We start from the raw sequence: 23,186 nt of genomic DNA on the forward strand, positions 1-23,186 counted from the left end.
AACCAGAGCCACCCGACTGGCTATCACCTAGATTCGTTAAAACAGTGCTTACCCGGGTTATGATGGTCAAAAATGGCATGCAACCCACTGAATACCTGAAAGTCAGAAATATGACAAACATAAAGCACCTGAATCAACTGGACTCCGACTCCATGGCCCTACTCAGAAACACGAACCTATCTTCATTAGCCTGGTCATGACAATTCTCTTTTAACCTACTATGAGGCAGCTCTTGCCAGCTCAACGCAACCCTGTTCTCTGTGCTGATCACACCTTGATTGGCCAGAAGATCCGCCAATTTATTGGCCGATCTTTGTACATGTTTAAATCTAACTGTACGAAGGCTTTGGAGGTGATGCTAAATCCATTGCAAGCCCTGGATCAGCCGCCAGTTCCTAGAGACTTTTTCCTATCTTGTTCCCCAGCTGATCCTCTTAACCGATTTGATGATTAACTCAGAATCAGCTTCAACAATCACATTTTGTCGGTTATCATGTTCCAGGAAATCTAAACACTGCTCCATAGCCATCAATTCCACCATGTTATTGGTGGATATTCCTAAATGACAGTAGCAGATGAAAAGGACACTTCCATTCTCATCCCTTAACACACCTCCATAACCCACAGTGCCTGGGTTTCCTTTTGAAGCCCCATCAATGTTGAATTTCAAAAATCCCTTGGGGGGAGGATGACAGAAATCTTGCTTAGAATCCAGGGAGACTACTTTCCTATCCAGTCCCTGAGGAATAAGTCCCTGCAAACCCAACTCACTAAGAATTTTCAAACTAGCTAGTGAAGGTGGGTTCTTAGGGAGATTTCGCACAATAGCGTCGACCGTTTCCTTGATTTGTTTTAAGATCTACTCAAAAAGGCATTGGGATGGCATCTTTTCATTCTTGAAGATTCTATTGTTCCTTTCTTTCTAGACATTCCAAATAATGAAGCTTGGCATGATGTCCCATGCTGAGCTAAGAACTTCATTATCTGAAAAGTTTCTTCTCCAATTGTTTAGGGTATTGATGATACACCCTTTTTCCCTATCAGTCTGTTGGAAAACGGTAGCAAAAGAATCCCACAAACTGGCGGTGAAAATGAAATTGTTGAGAAGGTGCTCCATAGTTTCCTCTTGGGCTTCACAGAGCTGACATTTGGAAGGCCCCAGGACACCCCTTTTCCTAATATTATTCCAGGTCAGGATTTTCTTATGCTGAACCAGCCACATGAAGAGTTTAATTTTCATCCAGCCTTGATGTCTCCATAGGTCTTGCCAAATCTTATCTGGAGCTTGTGAGTTAAGGTCAAGGAGAATGAGTTTTGCTTCCTTAAGATTAAAGGCACCGTCATTATTGTTTCCCCATCTTAGCTGGTCTTGCCCCTCTGACATCAAAATCTTCCTTTGTTCTAACATTTCTTTGAGAGTCTCTGCTTTAGCCTTTAGGGGGCTATCATCCCTAAAATCAAAGTTCCTCCAGGTTCTCCATTTTCCAATACTGTTGGTTTGATCCAAAAAGTCTTTTACTTTAGATAACCCTTTGGTGTTTGTATCTTCCTTGAGATCCCTCAAGTCTTCTTTTAACAATATAGGTTGTTCTTTCCATCTATCCTCCCAGAATAGGGCAAGGTTTCCCTTTCTAATTTCCCAGAATTTGTTTCCTTGGACTAAGCCCTGGTTATCCTAGGCCTTATTCCAAATGTGAGAGCCCTTTCTATATCCTGGCATTCTTATTAGATCATTGTTTTGCCAAGTGCTGGCATATTTTTCTTTCCATATCCTTTCCCACTGAGCCTCTGGGTCTTTTACCCATCGCCACCATAATTTAGCTCCTAAAACCTTGCTTAGAATCTCAAGATCATCCAATCCAAGCCCTCCATAGTTTTTAGGTTTGCAGATTTTTTCCCATGCTACCAAGGCCCATTTCTTTCTTTCTTCCCCCTTTCCCCAAAGAAAGTCTCTTTGCATGTTTCTGAATTGCTACAGGACTCCTTTAGGAGCTGGGAGAGCTGATAGCATGAAGACTGGGATTGATTGTAGGACAACCTTGGTTAGCACCAACCTACCAGCCAAATTTAAAGATCTAATAGTCCATTTCCTGATTTTATCTTGCAATTTGTTAATCACTGGCTCCCAAATGTTCTTGTGTAAAGGCTTGGCCGTTAGAGGAACTCCCAAATATTTTGAAGGGAGGATCTCCCTTTGAAAGCCCAAAATTCTGGAAATATTTCTCTGAATAGCAATGTGAGTATTAAAGAAAAAAATCTTAGATTTGGAGAGATTAACTTCCATACCTGAAGCCATGGCAAAGTCTCTCAGGATTTGCTTATAAGTTAGAGCTTCTTTGACCGTGGGGATACCCTACAGCATGGCATCGTCAAACAATTTTGATGTGTTAAGGCTTGACCATTTTCAGAAAGTTGGAGACCTTTGACTTTACCAACTACTTTTTCATGCTTGATAGATCGACCTAGCCCTTCCATCATGAGAATAAAGAGAAAGGGAGAGAGTGGATCTCCCTGCCTGAGGCCTCTAGAAGGAATAAAAGTCTTCGAGGGAGATCCATTAACAAGAATTGAAAAACTGGGAGAAGTAACTAGGGCCATTACCCATCTGATCCAGTTGTGATCAAACCCAAAAGCAATGAGAACTTTTATGATATAGGTCCAATTCAGCTTATCATAAGCTTTGGCTATATCCAATTGCATGATCATTCCAGATTTCCTATTGTTTGTAATTGAGTGTACCACCTCATGAGCTTAAATGATGTTGTCAAGGATTTGCCTACCTTCCACATATCCAGATTGTTCAACCGACACCAGGGTAGGAAGAAGAGGCTTGAGTCTATTGGCCACAACTTTGGATATTATCTTGTAGACAACATTGCACAAGGAAATGGGTCTAAACCTATCAGGAGTTTGAGCCAATTCCTGTTTAGGGATCAGGGAGATAAAGGTGGTATTAAGCACCTTCAGAATGGTTTTGTCCCTCCTAGAGTCTTCCACTACATTCAGAACATCCTGTTTTACTATATTCCAGCAAGCTTTAAAGAAATCAACATTGAATCCATCCGGACCTGGTGCCTTGCCATTTTGCATTTCTCTTAGGACCTCACTAACCTCCTCTTCCGACACTGGTCTATTAAGGTTGAAATTGTCCTCTCTGGTAACCAGCTTGGGAATATGTTTTGATATAACTCTAATGGATTGTTCTCTATCTAAATAGGTTTCCTGTGCAATATCACGAAAGTGCTGAACCAGCACTGCTTCTATTTCTTCATGAGAATTGAGAAGATTACCTCCCTCATCCTTGAAAGAATAAATCCTATTGTGAGCTCTGTTCGCCATATTGGATCTATGGAAAAATCTAGTATTATGTTCTCCTTCTTTTATCCATTGCACTCTGGATTTTTTCCTCTAAAAAATATCCTCTTGTTTACATAAGTTCTCCCATTCTTGATGATATTTGGTTGCTTGATCACTTCTATCTTTATCAAAACCCTCCATGATAAGGGTTTGGTTGAGTTCTTGCAATTTTCCCTCAACATATTTTTTTGCTTCAAAAATATTACCATACTCTTTCTTGTTCCACTCCTTGAGCCTGAGTTTGATATGTTTTAGACTTTTTTGAAGTAGGAACATTCTTTTGCCCTGAATATTCAACTCTTCTACCCACCCGATGGCTATTTTGTTGATGAAATTTGGGTGGGAGAGCCAGAGGTTTTTGAATCTGAAAGGTCTATTCCTGGGGGTACCAATGCCCTGAATTTCCAGTTACACTGGCCAGTGATCCGAGCCTCCAAAGGGAAGCACTCTTGCAACTATTTCCTTGTCCTTGAGCATAAGATCCTCTGATATTATGAATCTATCTAATCTGGAGGCCACCTGAGACTCTCCTCCTCTTTTATTGTTCCAAGTAAAGGTACCATTACTCATAACAATATCCACTAGCTTCATATTGTCTATGAAGGTTTGGAAAGCACAAGAGTCTTTATTTAGAGTTCTGGTACCCCCTTTTTTCTCCGACAGTGATTTGATCATATTGAAATCACCCCCCAAGATCCAAGGGATTCTTGCATGTCTTTCCCTGAGATCCTGCAGGGAATCTAGAAGCTTGAGTTTACCATCCATCCTTTGGGGACCATACACATTCGTGACCAGGTAGACTTCCTTATCTCCCACTGGTTGTATGACCACTGAAAGATAATCCCTAGCTACCTCTGCATCTATAATGTCAATTTTTTGGGGGTTCCAAAGCATGAGAATGCCTCCTACTGTATTCTCTGCTTTGACTTCTAGAAACTCAAATCTATTGAGCCATTTGTTGTGAATCTCTTTTATTTTTTGAATGGAACATTTAGTTTCCTGGATGAAGATCACATTCGGTGCTGCTTGTTTCATCCTATTACTAAGTAATCTTTGCTTTCTTTTACTACCTAGACCTCTAATATTCCAAGATGTAAACTTCATTATTAAAGATTTGTAAAGGAGTAGCTAGTTAGATCTTTCATCTTACTCGAATCTATCATTAGCTTTCCACACTCCATCAAGAGCTCATTCTAATTTTCTGCCCCTCTTCTTTCTTAGATTTCTAGTAGCTAAACCTGGAGTTGATTTCATTGTTTTCACACCTTTGTGTTCCTGTGAATCTATCCCTCCCGTGGTTCCCTGCATCAATAACCCTTCCAGATCGAGGTGTTCCTTTTCAAGGATCTCCTGTAGCTCATGGTCCTCCAGATCTATTTCACTCTGGGTCATTTCCTGATCCATCTCTAGGTCTGCTTCACTCATCATAGTCTCTTTCTGATTGCCAATATCTTGTGTTTGGTTGTTGTCTTCTTCTTTCTCCTTTTCATTAGGACCTTCTTCCATAGATTGGTCTTCTTTTGTGATTTCTTCATTCTCTTCCAGTACTTGAAACTTGTTCTGACTGCTCTTTTGCCCCTCATTATGTTGTTGCTTTGGCCCTTTTTTACCGCCTTTTCCTCTATTTACCACTTTTTGAAAGCTTTCTGTGTCCTTCATCATATTAGCCTTGCTCTTGTTGTCTGCTTTACTGAGAGGGAAGTCTCTGAATAAGTGTCCATGTTCGTGGCATCTACGACATCTGAACGGGATATGCTCGTAGTCTACTGTTTGCACCCATTCCTCATCAAAAACTTCCAAGATAACTTCATCAGGGAGAGCTCCTGATAGATCCATTTCCACACATATTCTTGCAAAGGAAGTATATTTCCCCCTTCTTGTGGCTTCAGAAGCTTTGACAAAACGACCTAGTTTATTGCCTATGGTAGCTAGCGATTTAGTTTGCCAGTAATCAAGAGGTAGGGAATAGAGCCTTACCCAGACTAGTACCGAAGTGAAAGTTTCCCACTCTGGGACAAATTTCATCTTCCAAGACCGCATATAGAGGCTGGCTGCTACATAAAAGTAGGGTCCTCCTTCGAATATTCTGTCTTTATCTTCGATCTTTGTGAACACCATGGTAAAGAATCCCTTTGACCCAAGATGTAGGTCGATGCTTCCTTTGGGTTTCCAGTGATATTTGATCCACGTCTGTAAAGCTTTTTCAATGGGACATAGTCCCATGAATTTACAGATGATAGCGTAAGTCCCCATGTGTTCCCTGTGTGCTTGCAGAGCAGCATCATTTAAAACTACTGTAGGAGTGATCTCTGCTTTGGGTTTGCAAGGTCCCTTTTGCTTTTTGTCTCCTTGACTTTTTTCTTCTTCCTCCTTGTCTTTTGTGCTACTTTTTTCCTTGGTCTTGGACCCATCTATTTCTTTTTCAATATTCTTGTTCCCTTCCTTCACAGATCCTCTGACATTTTTTTCCAAAGTTGACTTACCTCTGCTGGCTACGGTGTCCTTATAGGAGGGAGTGGAGCTCCCTCCTCTGCGACCCTCCATTAGGATCAACCTCACCAACTTGCTGAAACCCTTGCTGCTCGCTCTCCATTCTCCTCTCCCCGGTCCAATTTTTCTACTGCTAAAGATTATATATTCACAAGTAAGTACCCTTTTATAATTCAATCTAGTAAAAATGACTTCATGTTTCAAGGAGAACCATAAGCTGGTTGGGATATCAAACTTCCTTACATGGAAAAGAAGGATAGACATAGTCCTCAAAGTAAATGAAGTCATTGATCATGTCCATGGAAAGGTCTCCAAGCCATCCGAAGAACAAGCGTTATTTGAATACATGGAAAGGGATCTCAAGGCTCAAAATATTATTAAGGAATCTATAAAAGATCCTCTCACTTCCTATGTAGCCAACCTGGGGACATCTAAAGAAATATATGATAATCTTATAGAAATTTTCTCTAAGATAATGATAGCAAATATCATATCACTTAGATCTTATGTATATAAATTGAAGGTTTCAAAGGATGAAGGGATATCGTCATGTCTTTCAAAAGCGTGTCAAATAAAAGGTCAATTGTAGGATCTAGGATAGATGGTATCTGGTAATGAAATGATCTCCATTATTCTAAATGTATTGACTGATGAACAAGGTAACCTCATATCTACTAGGGAAGAGGAAGTTATCCCATTCATCAAATTATGGTTGCTCTACAAGGAAGAAGAAGAAGACAGGCTGAAGAAAGAAAGTAACAAAAGATTATATAGAAGGGATCAATCAGTGACAAGAAGAAAAGGGAAATTCAGAAAGTTTGTTCCTCCAAAGAAAAACAAGAACATGGCTAAGGAAAGATGTTATGGTTGTCAGAAACTTGGGCACTATAGAAGAGATTTTCCTAAAAGTTAGAGGGACAAGGAATAAGCTCATACTAATGAAGAAGTGAAAGATCCTGAGATAAAGAGGCAAAAATATCTCTACTATGAATGAGATGATCTTCTTCACTAGAACGTACTTTCCACTTGTAATTTGAGTGGGAGAAGATATTATTCCAAACATATTATTTTTTTCACAATATTTCCGCCCATCTCCAACCTCATAATATGTTAGGCATAATATCTCTTATGCAATTCTCATTATGTGAGGGTCGAGGTGGAGGGAGGTATCATGACAAGCATATTATACTTGACATAAAATCTCCGCTTATACTTAACCTCATAATATGTTGGGCATAATATCCACAGAACCCCCCCACCACTCATTATGATGGTGGGACTTGGTGTGCAAGGAGATATTATGGAAACCATAATATGAGGATGGGGCCAGTGGGAAATATTATGTAAAGCATATTATGTTTTTCCTATTATGTTGATAATGAAAAGAATATTTAAATTTGTAATACTACATTAAAAAGGTAAATCATGTATACAATTCAAACCTATTAGGTTGGGAAAACAAATATTTGACCTTTAAAATTGTTTTTCCGATGATAAAAAAATATAGTGTAGTTTATGCATTTTACATTTTGGATTATCCTCAATATATTTTGTTCAAATTTTGGTTAGAAATGATTGGAATTGGAAATTTGAGTTGTTGACTCTATATAATCTAAGTGTTTCATAGGATTTTTAGAAGATGGAATCCATTTATACATTCAGAAGTACAATTTAAGTATCAAAAAATTGTAATTTTACAATAATTTTATAACCAAATTTAAGTGATAGTTATAAAAATTATTCAAGCTATTTAACCTACCAAGAAAAAAACTATTTAAACTCATCGAAAAAGTAATTTTAACCTATTTCAATTTAAATCAATTACCTCGCATGCGCGCGGACACACAGGAAAGGATTTTGAAAATGTTCACTTTAATCAGTGGTGAAAATATGTTATTTATATCTAATTTAAATATTACTCAATACAGTGGACAACATGTTCATCGAACATTAGGTCATAAAGAAATGAATTTTAATGCTTACAAACATATCCAAGTAATTTATTGATCATAACAATTCCCTAAACATTCTTCATTCATCATCATAAAATATCATGATGATTAACGCTTATTTAATCTTTAAATTTGTACTATTTCTAGTTTTATTTAAATATAGATATAGAGTAATTTGAAATAATTAACTTAATCCTTTTTTGTACAATTTGGAAACATTGTTGAAGATATAGGTTGTAATTTGAGAATGGGATTATTTTCAAAAAAATTGGCAGGTCTCAATTCAAATGATGCAGATATAGTCGGCATCTGACTAGAAAATCTTCTTGACAAGGAATATGATGGATTCCCATAGTATGTCAAAGAACTATGTCCTCCTTTTCAATTTATCAATTCCTGTTATTCATAATCACATTAATTATATCAATGTTAATATAAATTCACACACACACACACACACAAAAGTTGAATTTTCAATTGTAAAGGAAGGGTGTAATGTTCACCTTTTGGTCCATGTGGCTAATATATCATCACCTTGGCTTTGATCCATGTACACTCCCCCAGCCCATTGTTCTGAATGATTATATGGAGTAACCCAAACCTACAAGAAAATCATGGTTTTTTAATGAAAAATAAAAGAAGAAACATGGGTTTTGATAAAAAATAATCAGAAGAAACATTATAGTTAGTGGCTTACATCATTGTTGGTAAACGCTACCCGAATTTGTGGATAATCATCTAATGAGAGAAGACTAGCAATAGGTAAGCTAGGTAACAATCTATACCCAACATCTTGCCCCACTTTAGTCTTGTGGTGTGGATTCACCACCAAAAGGTTTACAGGTTTCTTAACATCAAAGAGAATTTGAGCATCGTCCTCTCTCTTGGAAACCTTTTTTTCTAATACCCAATAGCTCTTCCTAAGAGACTCACCATGGGGAACTTCCATTCTCTTCAAATTCGCTTCTAGGAATGAATTACGAATACCATCCAGATCCATGTCTAGATGGAAAGTGAGAAAGTGATCATGGAAAACACCAATAATGTTCTCAGTTAATAGGCTCCCATATATCTCTGAATTTTCTACTTTGCCCAAATTTGTGTAACTTGAACCCTTCATTTCCAAAATGCCAAATAGTCCCACCTATAGTTATTAAATAAAAAGAAGGAAATTCATGAGTTTGATGTTGTACGTTTATGTGTGACCATCATGAAATTCTTTCAAAGAATTAGGAAATGACTTACTTGAACATGGATGGCTCCATTTGTCTTGAATTCCCAATCGAAAATGTAGTCATAGTTTCCCACAGTGGATACCATTCTCACTACCAATGTTACCTCTTGTCTTACCTCTGTGATCTACACAGAATTAGACATAAAAAATTTATAAATTTATAAATAGATACATATAGTGGTTAAGTAGAGAAATACCAAACAATTGAAGCTAACCTAATCTAAATTTAACTTCATAAATTTTGACATTTATGAGTACTTTATTTATATTATTATTTTATTTTTAAATGGAGAGAGAGACAATTGAGTTTACTTTGGGTGGTCGGGAAAAATGATTAGGATCATTCTCACCCAAGTTCAATTCCCAAGTAACACCATAAGATTTGATGCAACACAAAATGTCACACTATTCTAAATCATAATTTTAATTTTAAATAAATGTATAAACATTTTTTCACTTTCAAATCTATTAAATATAAATATTTCAAAGTTGAGAAGAAAAACATTTATTTTCCATTATACACATTATTAAACAAAACACAAGAATAAGTTTTATATATATATATATATATAAATAAGTTTTTATATATATAAATAAAAATAAGTTTTTATATATATATAATTATTGTTATACTTTTTACTCAATTTTTATATATGATATAGGATATGTTGAACTCATAGTAAATCTCTACTATAAAAAAATAACATTTTTTATTAAAATAATTTTAAAAATAATTAAAAATATAAACTAAAATAAATTATATTATTTTTTCACATGTATATTTTTAAATATATATTGTTTATAATGATATGTATACTTTTAAAATATTTACGTTAATCTAATTTATTTTATTATTTAATATTTTTCATTTAGTTTATTATTCATAAAAGTTATATATTTATTTAATCATAAATGCATCTATCTTAAAGGTTGCCGACGTGAGATTATTTATAATAGATATATAAAAGGTATGGGAATATGTTGAAGACAAATATTATCAGAATGATAATAAAGAAATTTTTTAATTTAATAGTTGTTTTATTTTTTTATTTTTTTTTTCCTTTTTCCAATTTTTTTCATGATTAGAATTGATGAATGATGATGACACTGATGAACTGAGTAATGATGATGATGATGATGAAGAATAAGAAGAAGAGGAGAGACCAAACTCTATTTTTAAAATATATTTATATTAATCTAATTTATTTTATTATTTAATAACTATATTTTTAAAATATATTTACATTAATCTAATTTATTTTATTATTTAATATTTTTCATTTAGTTTATTATTCATAAAAGTTATATATTTATTTAGTCGTAAAGGTTGCCGACGTGAGATCATTTATAATAGATATATAAAAGGTATGGGAATATGTTGAAGACAAATATTATCAGAATGATAATAAAGAAATTTTTTAATTTAATAGTTGTTTTAATTTTTGATGATGATGATGATGATGATGATGATGATGATGATGATGATGATGATGATGATGATGATGATGATGATGATGATGATGATGATGATGATGATGATGATGATGACGACGACGACGACGACGACGACGACGACGAAACTTTGGTCTATCGGACCTAAAGAAACAAATTATTAGTTTGATTTAAGATTTTATTCCTATGCTCAAAAATATTGGAGAGAAGCCTCCCAAGCTCACTATAATTTTGACATCGTAAAAGGCTAGGAAGGTCAGTGTTGCAACAAAGATTATGAAACTGAGATCTAATGCGGTTGTACGTGAGGCACTCTAAGAGGAAGTGATTTTCATCGGCGATGTTCATATTCTCACAGAGATGGAAGATCCTTTCCATCCATGGTGTTTTAGGAACTGCCCAATGACCCATTTCACTATGGAGCTCATGGGAGTTCACTCTAATCTTGGTTATATTAATTTTCTTCTTTGAGCTAGTTAAAACAGAGAGATACTTTTGATCTTCTAGGATGGGTTTGATGACCTCATAATATCTTCATTTTCTTTTAGCTACTAAATCTTTCTCACACCACATTTTTTCTTTGAACTTATAAGTAACAATATTTTTAATGTTATTAATGTTTTGCAATACAACATTCTCGTCAATCTCCCAATGGTTTAACCAGGCCCTGGTATCTTTATACCAACATCGTTTGTGTCTTAGGTGGTTTTGGTTGGAATTTAAAGCTAGCATAGGAAGTCTATGGTCTCCTACGTTATTGAGTTTGTGCTTGTACAACAGAAGCCTAGTCATAGCTAGGCTCTCGATAGGGGAAAGACCCACTTCTATAAGGAGAATAGGATAGGGTGTATTGTTTTAATTTTGAGGTTATACGTTATAAAACGCTTCTGGATTTGCTCAATCCTTCTCCGGGATTCTCTAGAGATGCTGCAACCCCAAACCTCACATCCATATAAGATAACGGGAGTGAATGAAGTTTCAAAGAGGAACTTCTTTCTATCCCACATTACGAGGTTTGTCGTTTTACAATTATTTTCAAGACCAAATAAGCTTTCCACCCCCCATTAATCATTTTCTCAATGCTATAGTTCTAGCTAAGCTTGTGATGAATATCAATTCCTAGGTACTTGTAAGAAGACACTTCCTCCAAGTTACTAATGTCATACATAAAATTAGCATAAGTGTCCTTCTTGGATTTGATAATCATAACTTTTGTTTTTTCAATGTTAATAGTCATACCCATGGTAGAGTAGAAATCCTTAAGAAGTCTAAGTTGCTTATCAAGATCAGATTGGCACATTGCGAGAAGAACAATATCGTCAATGTAGAGAAGAAGGATGGTGACCATCCCCGCTAAGATCGTGCCAGCACAGCCCGCTTCCTTTAAAGAACCTTCTAACTTTTTGATGTATATAAAAGTGGCTCATTTGAAAAATATATAAGTAATAGATATATAAAAAGTAATAAGAATATAATATCTTAAATTATATTATATGAGAAAAATGTTATTGAAATAAGATTCTCTGATTATATTTTATAGTTAATAATTGTTTTATATTATTTTTTTTATTTCATACCATTGATAAGATATTATACTATTATTTTCTAAAAATATTTAAATTTAAATTTTAATATAATATTATGAATTTTTTTATGTTTTTAAATATGTTGAGTTTTTTTGTTTTTTGTTTTTTTAAAAGTGAAATGAGTAATTTTGGTAGTTTTGTATTTAAATAACAAGTTTGATATTATAATTATGACCACTAGTTTCACCATTTCTATTACATGTTCAAAGCCTCTTATATAGACACAAGTAAATCAAAGAATCAAACCAAAAACCTCATAATATTTCACATAACTTTATTTATTTTTTTTAAATTATTGAAATGAGTAATTTTGGTAGTTTTGTATTTATATAACAAGTCTGATACTATAATTTTGACCACTAGTTTCAACATTTCTATTACATGTTCAAGGCCTCTTATACAGAAGCAAGTTAATAAAAAATCAAACCAAAAACCTCATAATATTTCACATAATTCTTTTACTTACTTATTACCCCAAAGTATATATATATATATATATATATATATATAGATATATATATATAAAGCCTTATATATCAATTTCATATTTAATTAAATTTAAAATTAAATTATTATCATCATTATATTATATTTTAATTTTTATTATATTATTAATTAATATTCAATAAATCTATCTTATTTAAAAATAATTAAAAATTTTGAATTATAACATTAAATCAAACTTTTAAATATAACATTCAATTATATTTCTAATCCACATATAAAACTGGTAATATTCATCAAGTAAATTTTATTATATATAAGATTATTATGATATTTCACATATAGTTAAATAATGCTACTCTTTGTTTTATTATTAGTAATTTCAATTTTATTATTATAAGTTTTGTGTTTATCGATAAATTATAAATTCATAATTTAAAAGTTATTTAATTTATATTTATAATAATATTTTATAATATTTAATTATTTATTTTTTAATATTATAATAAAATATAAATAATTTTCATTATTCTATTTTAATGTAATGTAATAAGAAAATATGCCATATGTATTTGAACATCAAATATATCCTAGCATGATGAGTAGATAAAAAACCAAGCCCTTCTTCGTTAGTGATCCTTGTGATTCGAAAAGTAATTCCTACATGCTTTTAATACTGAAATAACACAACACATATTATAGTCACATACTAAATAATCCCAAATGATTTAATCAGAATCTAATTTGGCAGAAAATCGCAAATGAAGAAATAGAGTATATAGAGTAAGTCTTCCTTTCTCTCATAAACTTCTACACAAAATGTTAAAAGCTTCATTTTACTATATTCCTACTATCTATTTATTCTTCCGTAACTTCGACTATATTTTTTCATTATTATATTCTAATGTAATGTAATAATAAAATATGCAATATGTATTTGAAAGTGCAGTATTATTTTTGAAAATTATAATAAAATATAATTATTTTTAATTATTATATTTTGATATAATGATACACAATATGCTTTTAAAAATATAACATTTAATATATATATTAAAATGTAATTTATTTAATTAAAACATTTTCAAATTAAATGGTATATTTTGTTAGTATATGAAACTTTATTAAGAATAAAATATAATATTTATTAGAATATGTATCTTGATTATACTAAACTATGTAAAATTTGAATATTATTTATTAATTTTAGTGAATAATATATTTAGCATCAAATTATTTTATGATATATATTGGATATATATGTTTTTAAAATATTTTATATAAAATAATATATTTTTATAATATATATAATATTAGTAATTTATTAAATAATTGGTATTTTTATTTCAATGGTAAATTTTAAGAGTATTCTACAATATCTTAAATAATAATAATGAGATATTTTTATTCCAATTGTAAATTTGAAGAATATTTTAGAATGTTATAAACAACAATAGTAATTAGACATTTTTATCTCAATTGTAAATTCCGAAAATATTAGAGAGTATCAAAGAAAACAACAAGACATCCTTATCCCATTGTAAATTCTAAAAATATTGAAAAATGTTATAAACAACATGGAATACCAATTTAGTACCTAACTACTGTTTATAAAATTCCAAAATGTTTATAAAATTCCAAAATATTCTTAAAATCTAATATAAAAATAAATTTATTAACTCAGCTAATAAATATTAAACCGTTCTTAAAATATGAAAGGTTCAATTTGAAGGTACAGACTTACAAACATGCTTAGAAAACGAAACAAAAAGGTTAAAACTGGTCCCCTCCCAACTTCCCTGTGACTTAACTTTGCTTCTTTGAGTAAACATTATTTGGAAAACGATATTTTGTAGTTAGCCTTCAAAGTTTGGCATGATACACGAAACTCGAAGTTTGAATGGAGAATGTTATCATGGTCAAGTGGTTTGTGTTTGTTTATTTGTTTTTTGTGTTTTGTGTTTTTTTTTTTTTTCTTTTTTTTTTTTTCTATCGATTCTAACGAGTATTATCTAGGAAATGAAATTTGGCATGACCCAAGCAGCTCAAAGTTTGAAAGGGGGCATGTTATCATAGTCAAGTGGGGCTTTTTATAATTATTTTAATAATATAGGGTGAAGGTTCATGATAATTCGAGTGGGAATTATCTATGAATTGAAACTTTAATTATTAGATTTAAATAAAAATGGTTGGTGGGACACTAAAGGATGAGAGAGATAGATGTCTTTGTTGGGTTGGAAAGTAAGTGACTTAAGTTTTTTTTAGTTTGAAAAGTAAGTAAAAGATGATAGAAATCTAGATGTCTGTGTATGGTTTGAAAATAATAGATGGGAGAAAGTAAGTGATTTAAGTGTCTGTGTTACTTTGAAAAGTGAGTGAAAAGTAAGTAAAGGATGATAGAAATTTAGATGTTTTTGTTTGGTTTGAAAGTAACAAATGGAAGAGATTTAGAAAGTAATGGATGGGAGAGATTTAGATGTTCAAGCTTATTTATTATTGAGTAATTATTAATGTTGTTATTATTATTATTTGAAAAAAATATATATACATTATTGAAAGTTACGTTATTGAGTTTGGTGAGTAAAATTGATTAAATTTAAAGTTCTCCAAATTTTATTATTGGATGAATTTATTTAATGAGGTTCATCAAATATCAACACAAATAATTTCACAAAATTTTATTGAAATTGTTTCAAATTTGTTATGAAATCATAGGAAATTCAAAGGGGTTCATAGTAATAATAAAAATAAAATATTATTCCAAACATATTATTTTTTCGTAATAGTTTTCCATCTCCAACCTCATAATATGCTAGGCATAATATCTCTTACCCAATTTTCATTATGTGAGGGTCAAGGTGGAGGGAGGTATGATGACAAGCATATTATACTCGGCATAAAATCTATGCTTATCCTTAACCTCATAATATGTTGGGTATAATATCCACAATACGCCCCCCACCACTCATTATGATGGTGGGAGTTTGTGTGTAAGGAGTTATTATGGAAACCATAATATGTCGGTGGGGCTAGGGGCAAATATTATGTAAAGCATATTATGTTTTTCCTATTATGTTGATAATCAAAAGAATATTTAAATTTGTAATACTACATTAAAAAGGTAAATCATGTATACAATTCAAATCTATTAGGTTGGGAAAAGAAACATTTAACCTTTAAAAAAAAAAAATCCCTGATAAAAAAATATAGTGGAGTTTATACATTTTATATTTTGGATTTTCCTCGGTATATTTTGTTCAAATTTTCATTAGAAATTATTGGAATTGTGAATTTGAGTTGTTGACTCTATATAATCTAAGTGTTTCATAGGATTTTTAGAAGATGGAATCCATTTATACATTCAAAAGTATAATTTAAATATCAAAATATTGTAATTTTAGAATAATTTTATAACCAAATTTAATTAATAGTTATAAAAATTATTCAAGCTATTTAACCTACCAAGAAAAAAACTATTTAAATGCATTGAAAATGTATTTTTAACCTATTTCAATTAAAATCTCACACACACATAGGAAAGGATTTGACAATGTTCACTTTAATCAGTGATGAAATTTTTTTATTGATATCTAATTTAAATATTACTCAATACAATGCACGACATGTTCATCTAACATTAGGTCATAAAGAAATGAATTTTAATGCTTACAAACATATCCAAGTAATTTATTGATCATAAAAATTCCCTAAACATTCTTCATTAATCATCATAAAATATCATGATGATTAATGGTTATTTAATCTTTAAGTTTGTACTATTTCTACTTTTATTTAAATATAGATATAAAGTAATTTGAAATAAATAACTTAATCCTTTTTTGTACAATTTGGCAACATTGTCGAAGATATAGGTCGTAATTTGAGAATGGGATTATTTTCAAAAAAGTTGGCAGGTCTCAATTCAAATGATGCAGATATAGTCGGCATCACTGGAAAATCTTCTTGACAAGGAATATGATGGATTCCCATAGTATGCCAAAGAACTATGTCCTCCTTTTCAATTTCTCGATTCCTGTTATTCATAATCACATTAATTATATGAATGTTAGTATAAATTCTCACACACACACAAAAGTTGAATTTTCAATTGTAAAGCAAGGATGTAATGTTCACCTTTTGGTCCATGTGGCTAATGTATCATCACCTCGACTTTGATCCACATACACTCCCCCGGCCCATTGTTCTGAATGATTATATGGAGTAACCCAAACCTACATGAAAATCATGGTTTTTTAATGAAAAATAAAATAAGAAACATGGATTTTGATTAAAAAATAAGAAGAAACATTATAGTTAGTGGCTTACATCATTGTTGGTAAACGCTGCTCGAATCTGTGGATAATCATCTAAATAGAGAAGACTAGCAATAGGTAAGCTAGGCAATAATTTATACCCAACATCTTGCCCCACTTTAGTCTTGTGATGTGGATTCACCACCAAAAGGTCTGCAGGTTTCTTAACATCAAAGAGGATTTGAGCATCGTCCTCTCTCTTGGCAACCTTTTTGTCCACTGCCCAGTAGCTCTTCCTAGGAGACTCACCATGGGGAACTTCCATTCTCTTCAACTTCGCTTCCACGAATGAATTACGAATACCATCCACATCCATGTCTAGATGGAAAGTGAGAAAGTGATCATGGAAAACACCAATAGTATTCTTTGTTAATAGGCTTCCATATATCTCTGAATTTTCTACTTCATCTAAATTTGTGTAACTTGAACCCTTGATTTCCAAAATGCCAGATAGTCCCACCTGTCGTTATTAAAAAAAAAGAGGAAATTTATGAGTTTGATGTTATACATTTATGTGATATGACCATCATGATTTTTTTTCAAAGAATTAGAACATTACTTACTTGAACATGGATGGCTCCATTTGTCTTGAATTCCCAATCAAGAATGTAGTCATAGTTTCCCACAGTGGTAACCATTCTCACCACCAATGTTACCTCTGGTCTTACCTCTGTGATCTATACAGAATTAGACATATAAAACAATTAGAAATTTAGAGAGAAAATACATACAGTGATTAAGTAGAGAAATACCAAACAAATGAAGTTATCCTAGTCTAAATTTGACTTCAAATTTTTTTACATTTATTAGTACATTATTTGTATTATTTTTTAAATGGAGAGAGAGAGTGAAAGAGAATTGGGTTTACCTTAGATAGTTGGGAGAAATAATTAAGATCCTCCTTACCCATGTTCAATTCCCACTAATAACATCATAACCTTGGATGTAATACAAAATATCACACTATTCTAAATTATAATTTCAATTTTAAGTAGATGTATAAACATTTTTCTTCACTTTTAAATCTTCCAATTAAATATGAACATTTATTTTCAATTATACAAATTATTAGACAGAACACAAATCATTCCATTTAAAAAAATTATATATTACATAATTTTATAAAAATTTTATATTTTTAAAAACAAAAATAAAATTAATTTAATTATTTGGAAATATTCAACGATATAAATTTTAAAATCTATAAACATGCATGGCTTTTATATATATATATATATTTATAATTATATATGGTTATATATTTATTTAATTATAAGTGCACCTATCTTAGAGGTGCCAATAGATATATAAAAGATATAGGTATATTTTGAAAAAAAATATTATTATAATAGTGATAAAGACCCAATAATTTTGATGGATTAGATGTTATTGATGGATTAGATGTTTTAGGGTTACCCTCCTCGGAGCCAAAAAAAAAAAAAAAAAAAATCACAAATAACTTGACAAACAACAAACAAATCCTTATTGAGAGATAATTAAACCAATATTTTAAGTTTGACATCAATTATATTTGAAATATCTTGAAAATTTACTTACCACGACGTTTGGAATCGACACTTCTGTATGACGCCATGAAACATCTCCCGCATACCTCTCAAAAACGCAGAACGCATTGGATATGTTCACTGGTTCTCCGTCGGCTCCTGCGTAGAATACATCCATGTAATAAGCATTTCGAGGACAATCATTGAGTGGCTCAAGCGAAGACGCGCTTAATCCCACACCAAACTCCCCAGCATCCATAAATGTCTTGTAATACCAATCCTGAGTTGGATCCATGTAAGGCACAAACATTTCAGACACAAAACCTCTGTACATCACACTTCTGAATTTCCCCTTCTCTGCATCGAACACGTCTGCTGTAGAGATAACAGGGCCGGCTCTCAAATCGAAACCAATATGGAATTTCCAATTAGCCCACTCAACCATATGACCCTGAACTCTGAAGCCGGTCCGTCGGGCTGCTCTATTGAGATTGGATTGATTTCGGGGCCGTAGGGCGGCTTCTGAGACGAGAATCTGTAATCAGTCCCTTCTGCTTTGGGTACTGGAATTTTCTTGTCATCTCTGTACCCAATAACTGTCATGTTGTCTAGGTCTACTACCGCTGTGATCCCCTCAATAGGTCGAGCGTATAAATTAACAGTCCCATTGGTATAGTAGCACTGGATGTTTATTACTCTCTTGCCCTGCGTCTTTTCACCAAACCATCCAACCGAATACGTATCGCAAACAACGGATTCGATATCGAGACCTCTGTTCTCCTCGATGGAACGTATGAATGGAGGGTAAGTGAGAAGCAACTCAGAAGCTTTTCCCTGCTCCTCCAATGTAAATATGGGGTACCCAAATCCATGATAGACTTTGTCATATACAACAGAAGCTGCAGTAAGATCTACAAGAACTTCATGGGTTTCCCAGGGATTCTTGCAATTACAAAGGCCTCTCTGGAAGGCAGAGCTGCTAACCCATCTTTCCACTTATACACAGCTTCTTTGTGCGGTGCTTGCAGACCCACATATTGGAAGCTTAAGTTCTTGTGTGAGCCGAGTTCAGACTTGAGCACGAGCCGACGAACATGTCTGAATTCAGACGCGGTGAGCGAATCCAGAGGATGACGATGTTTAGCAGCAGTATGAGTAATAAATACAGAGAAGCTTAGTAGCAGAGAAATGAGTAAGAGAGTGCTCTTTCCCATTTTTGAATATTCTCAAAGTCCTTAGATAAGTATATTCCATGGCTGTGATCCGCTCCACCTATATTTAATAACACAAACTTCTTGCGAAGGTGTTGACTGAACTAGCTTGATAGTTTGAAACCATGAATTGAACACACATGAATTGAACGTGCCATGAAGTGACATATGTACGCACAAAAAACTTACAACCATGCTTACAATATGCTGCAATTTTAAGGTACGAACAAAAAACTTACAACCATGCTTAGAAAACGAAACAAAAGGTTAAAGCTGATCCCCTCACAATATGGTTCAATTTCAAGGTACGCAGAAAAGACTTACAACCATGCTTAGAAAACGAAACAAAAGGTTAAAGCTAATCCCCTCACAACTTCCATGTGTGGCTTAAGTTTGTTTCTTTGAGTAAATATTATTTGGAAAAGGACATTTCCTATTTAGCTTTCCAAGTTTGGCATGATCCACGTGACTCAAAGTTTGAATGAAGCATGTTATTATGCTTAAATGTTTTTGTTGTTGTTGTTTTTTTTTTAATTATGTGTTGAAGGTTCAAATCGATTCTAGAATTATTTAAGAAATGAAATTTGGCATGATCTAATTAACTCAAAGTTAAAAAGGAGTATGTTACCCTAGTCACGGGGTTTCATTGAAAAAGTAATACCATATCACAAGCAATATCATATCACATTTACATTCTCCTTTATCTTTTATTTTCATCTTTTTATTTAAATTTTTAACATTACCATGAAATGACTCAAGATGTTTGAGAGTGGTTTCGACCTTATTAGATTTCATATGGAGAAAGTAGAATTTTAGATCTCACTTAAAATCCAGCAAACTTATTGGTTTTTTAGAATTTCAGAATTGGGGGATTGTAATGTTTCCAATGGATTTTGTCATGTACTAGGTATATCTAATCAAGAGAACCAAGCCCTCTATGTACCTTGATGTTAATGACATTGGTTGTCAAACTAATCTATCATGACCTTACTAAAAATGTACATGTCATCAAACAACATCTTGACTTGACATGCTACGTTTTTTCTTTCTTATGTTAATGCTTAGAGGGTGATATTAATGACAAAGATCCCAAGACAGACAAGGATTTTCATCTCATGACCAATTTAGATAATAATAACCTTTAAAAAATGCTTAAGCAAGCCGACCAAGTTGATACCTGAAAAATGTTTTCAATTTTGAATGTTGTATGTTAGTTTGTTGGTACTTATACCCTTCAGAACTTGTGGTTATATCAATCATAGATAAATAGTTATTGCTACAAGAAAAAAATTCTAAAGTTTGATGTTGAACTTGGAAATTTTTAGCATTTAGCCAACAACGATTTTAGCCTTTTGTGAAAGGAGTGATTTTTTTACGAATTTGGCAGGTTGTGGTTGAAGCGATTTTTTGTAAAATAGTACACAATGCTGAAGATTTTTGGATTGAAACCAAAATCATGTGGTTCAGGTAAAAACAAATGTGTAGTGCAAAATTCAAATAGTGAACAAAATATGGTGGATACTACTAATTTAGGATGTTGTTGGCCACCAAGAAGAAGAGGTAGGCCATTGCCAAGTGAAGTAGAGGATAATGTTACCTTTGTTACAAATATTATCAAAGATGGTGATGTTGTTGAGGATAAAGAGGTTGTGTTTCAACAACTTATTCCATCATCAGCAACATCACTTGTGAAACACCATTGTTGAACCAGTGAAGAAGAAGAACAAGAATCAAAATCTTCAGATTCACTGAATTTGGGGCAAAATAAAGAGGAAGAGGATGATAGAGAAAAGCTTAAAATCATGTGGGTTGAATCCTTATATGAAAATGTTGTTCCACATACATTTACTGATAGAGAAGAGTTGGAAAAGAAAGCAAGAGTAGCAGAGGAGGAACTAGCTCAGTTGCAAGAGACGGAGTTAACAAAAACATCATATGGTGGTGGAAAAGGAGAAATAGGTTGTAACAAGGCAGAGTCTATGATTGTTGTTGTAGAGACATTGCAGCAAAAGGTGAAGACGTTGCTGCAGGAGAAAAGGAATTTGGCTCTTGATTTAGCCTGTGAAATCAGAGGTAGAATGGCTGAAAGATATGTTGCAAATGAAGCTTTTATGTTGACTCAGAAAGAGAAGAATGGATTCCAGTCAAGTTTAGAGAAAGAGTTGGAATTGGATAGGAGGTCAAATAAGCAAGAGAAGATCAAGTTCGGTGAATTGCGATTGAGGGACAGAATCAGAGATCTTGCAGAGCAGAATGTTGCTTTGCAAAGACAAGTTTCACATATGAAAGAAAACACCCTTCTTGCTTGCAATGAAGCCCTCATGCTAAACATGAATGGGAAGAAAGATTCAGATTGGTAGTTAGAGAACCTATATTGGGAGTTGAGTGAACTGCAAGATGAGCTCAAAGCCCAAACTCTGATTCCAGACTTGCGAGAGAAAAACTTTGTTCAAGAGACCTTGAAGTGGAGCAATTACAAGAAAATGTCACAATGCTTTTGAAGAATCGAGAGCTTTCCAAGGCTGAAATCAAAAGGATGTAAAATCTTCTTGGAAGTGCAAACCATAAGGTGGCAGATTTGGAGTCTCAGCTAGGAAGGAAGGATGAAATAATAAGTGGTTTAGAAGGTGACTTGCAGAGATGTTTAAAACAAATAGAAGTCTTAAAAGAGGACTTGGGCAAGGTTTCAAAGGACAAGGATATAATACCGGAAGAAAGAGAGCGACTTGATTATGAAGTGATGAGACTGAATGCAGAGGTAGAAGCATCCCAATAGACAACATAAAACTTGGATGAGGATGTGATGATTAAAAATGGACAAATCTCAATATTAAGGGAATTCCTTCAAGAATTTTAGAGCAAAAATATTTAGACTTTTATGGCATCTTTATGCTTCATCTTTGTAGTGCCTAGAATTTTCAAAGTGTGGGAGATTAAATGGATTTCATAGACATGGCTTCTTCTTTTTATCAAAGGAACAAAAAGCTACTTTATATCAAAAAACTAGTACATATACACTAGATCATTTTTTTGTCCTTCCTTTTTTGGAAAATTACATACAATTTTCTCTTGTGAAAACTAATCAGCATACCTTTAAGAAAACCTATATCCTATGAGATTGTATTCCTTTGTTGCACAAAAATTCAAAAGGCTATCGCTACCTATCTGTTGGATGAGAAATTATATTACATTAGTGCATCCTTCCTTTTGAATGAGTCAAAAGGAGACCCTCGCATGTATGTCATTATGAGTAGTTGATGCTACCAATGTTTGTCATGATACCTTGTTCAAAAACTGAAAAGTAAAACTTACATGTTTATGGATGAATGCTTCTTTTTAAAAATAAATCAATAGACCGGTTTTGAGTTGAAAATAATGGAGAATATGTATTATTGGAGAGAGTTTGTTTCGCAGTTATGCGTGTGTCCTAGATTAGGATTAGTTCCTATTTTCTAGAAGTCAGTTCTAATCTCCCTAAAATGATGTAAACTTATATATTTTTTATTTTTATGATTAATGAATAGAGAGTTTTGCTTAGGTAGTCTCTAGGTGCAACCTTCTCACCTGTGAGCTGCTAGTTTCAAAATATAAGTTTTATCTTCCATTTTTAACATGGTATCAAAGGTTTTGAGCCTTGGTGGC

The 23,186-nt window shown here is 32.8% G+C and overlaps 1 pseudogene across 1 annotated transcript; it reads right to left on the reverse strand.

Moving 5' to 3' along the window:
* Positions 1 to 16,159: 16,159 nt before the first annotated feature.
* On the reverse strand, positions 16,160 to 19,618 carry LOC149153749 (primary amine oxidase-like; annotated as a pseudogene). The gene is made up of 5 exons (XR_016262609.1): positions 18,386 to 19,618; positions 17,392 to 17,505; positions 16,842 to 17,288; positions 16,650 to 16,747; positions 16,160 to 16,548 (listed from the first exon to the last, which is right to left on the reverse strand). The product of XR_016262609.1 is annotated as a primary amine oxidase-like (transcript).
* Between the last annotated feature and the right edge of the window lie 3,568 nt (positions 19,619 to 23,186).

This window comes from Pinus tabuliformis, chromosome 9 (assembly GCF_031772625.1).
Source record: "Pinus tabuliformis cultivar Carrire ecotype Pingquan chromosome 9, CPIR1, whole genome shotgun sequence".
NCBI lineage: Eukaryota > Viridiplantae > Streptophyta > Pinopsida > Pinales > Pinaceae > Pinus > Pinus tabuliformis.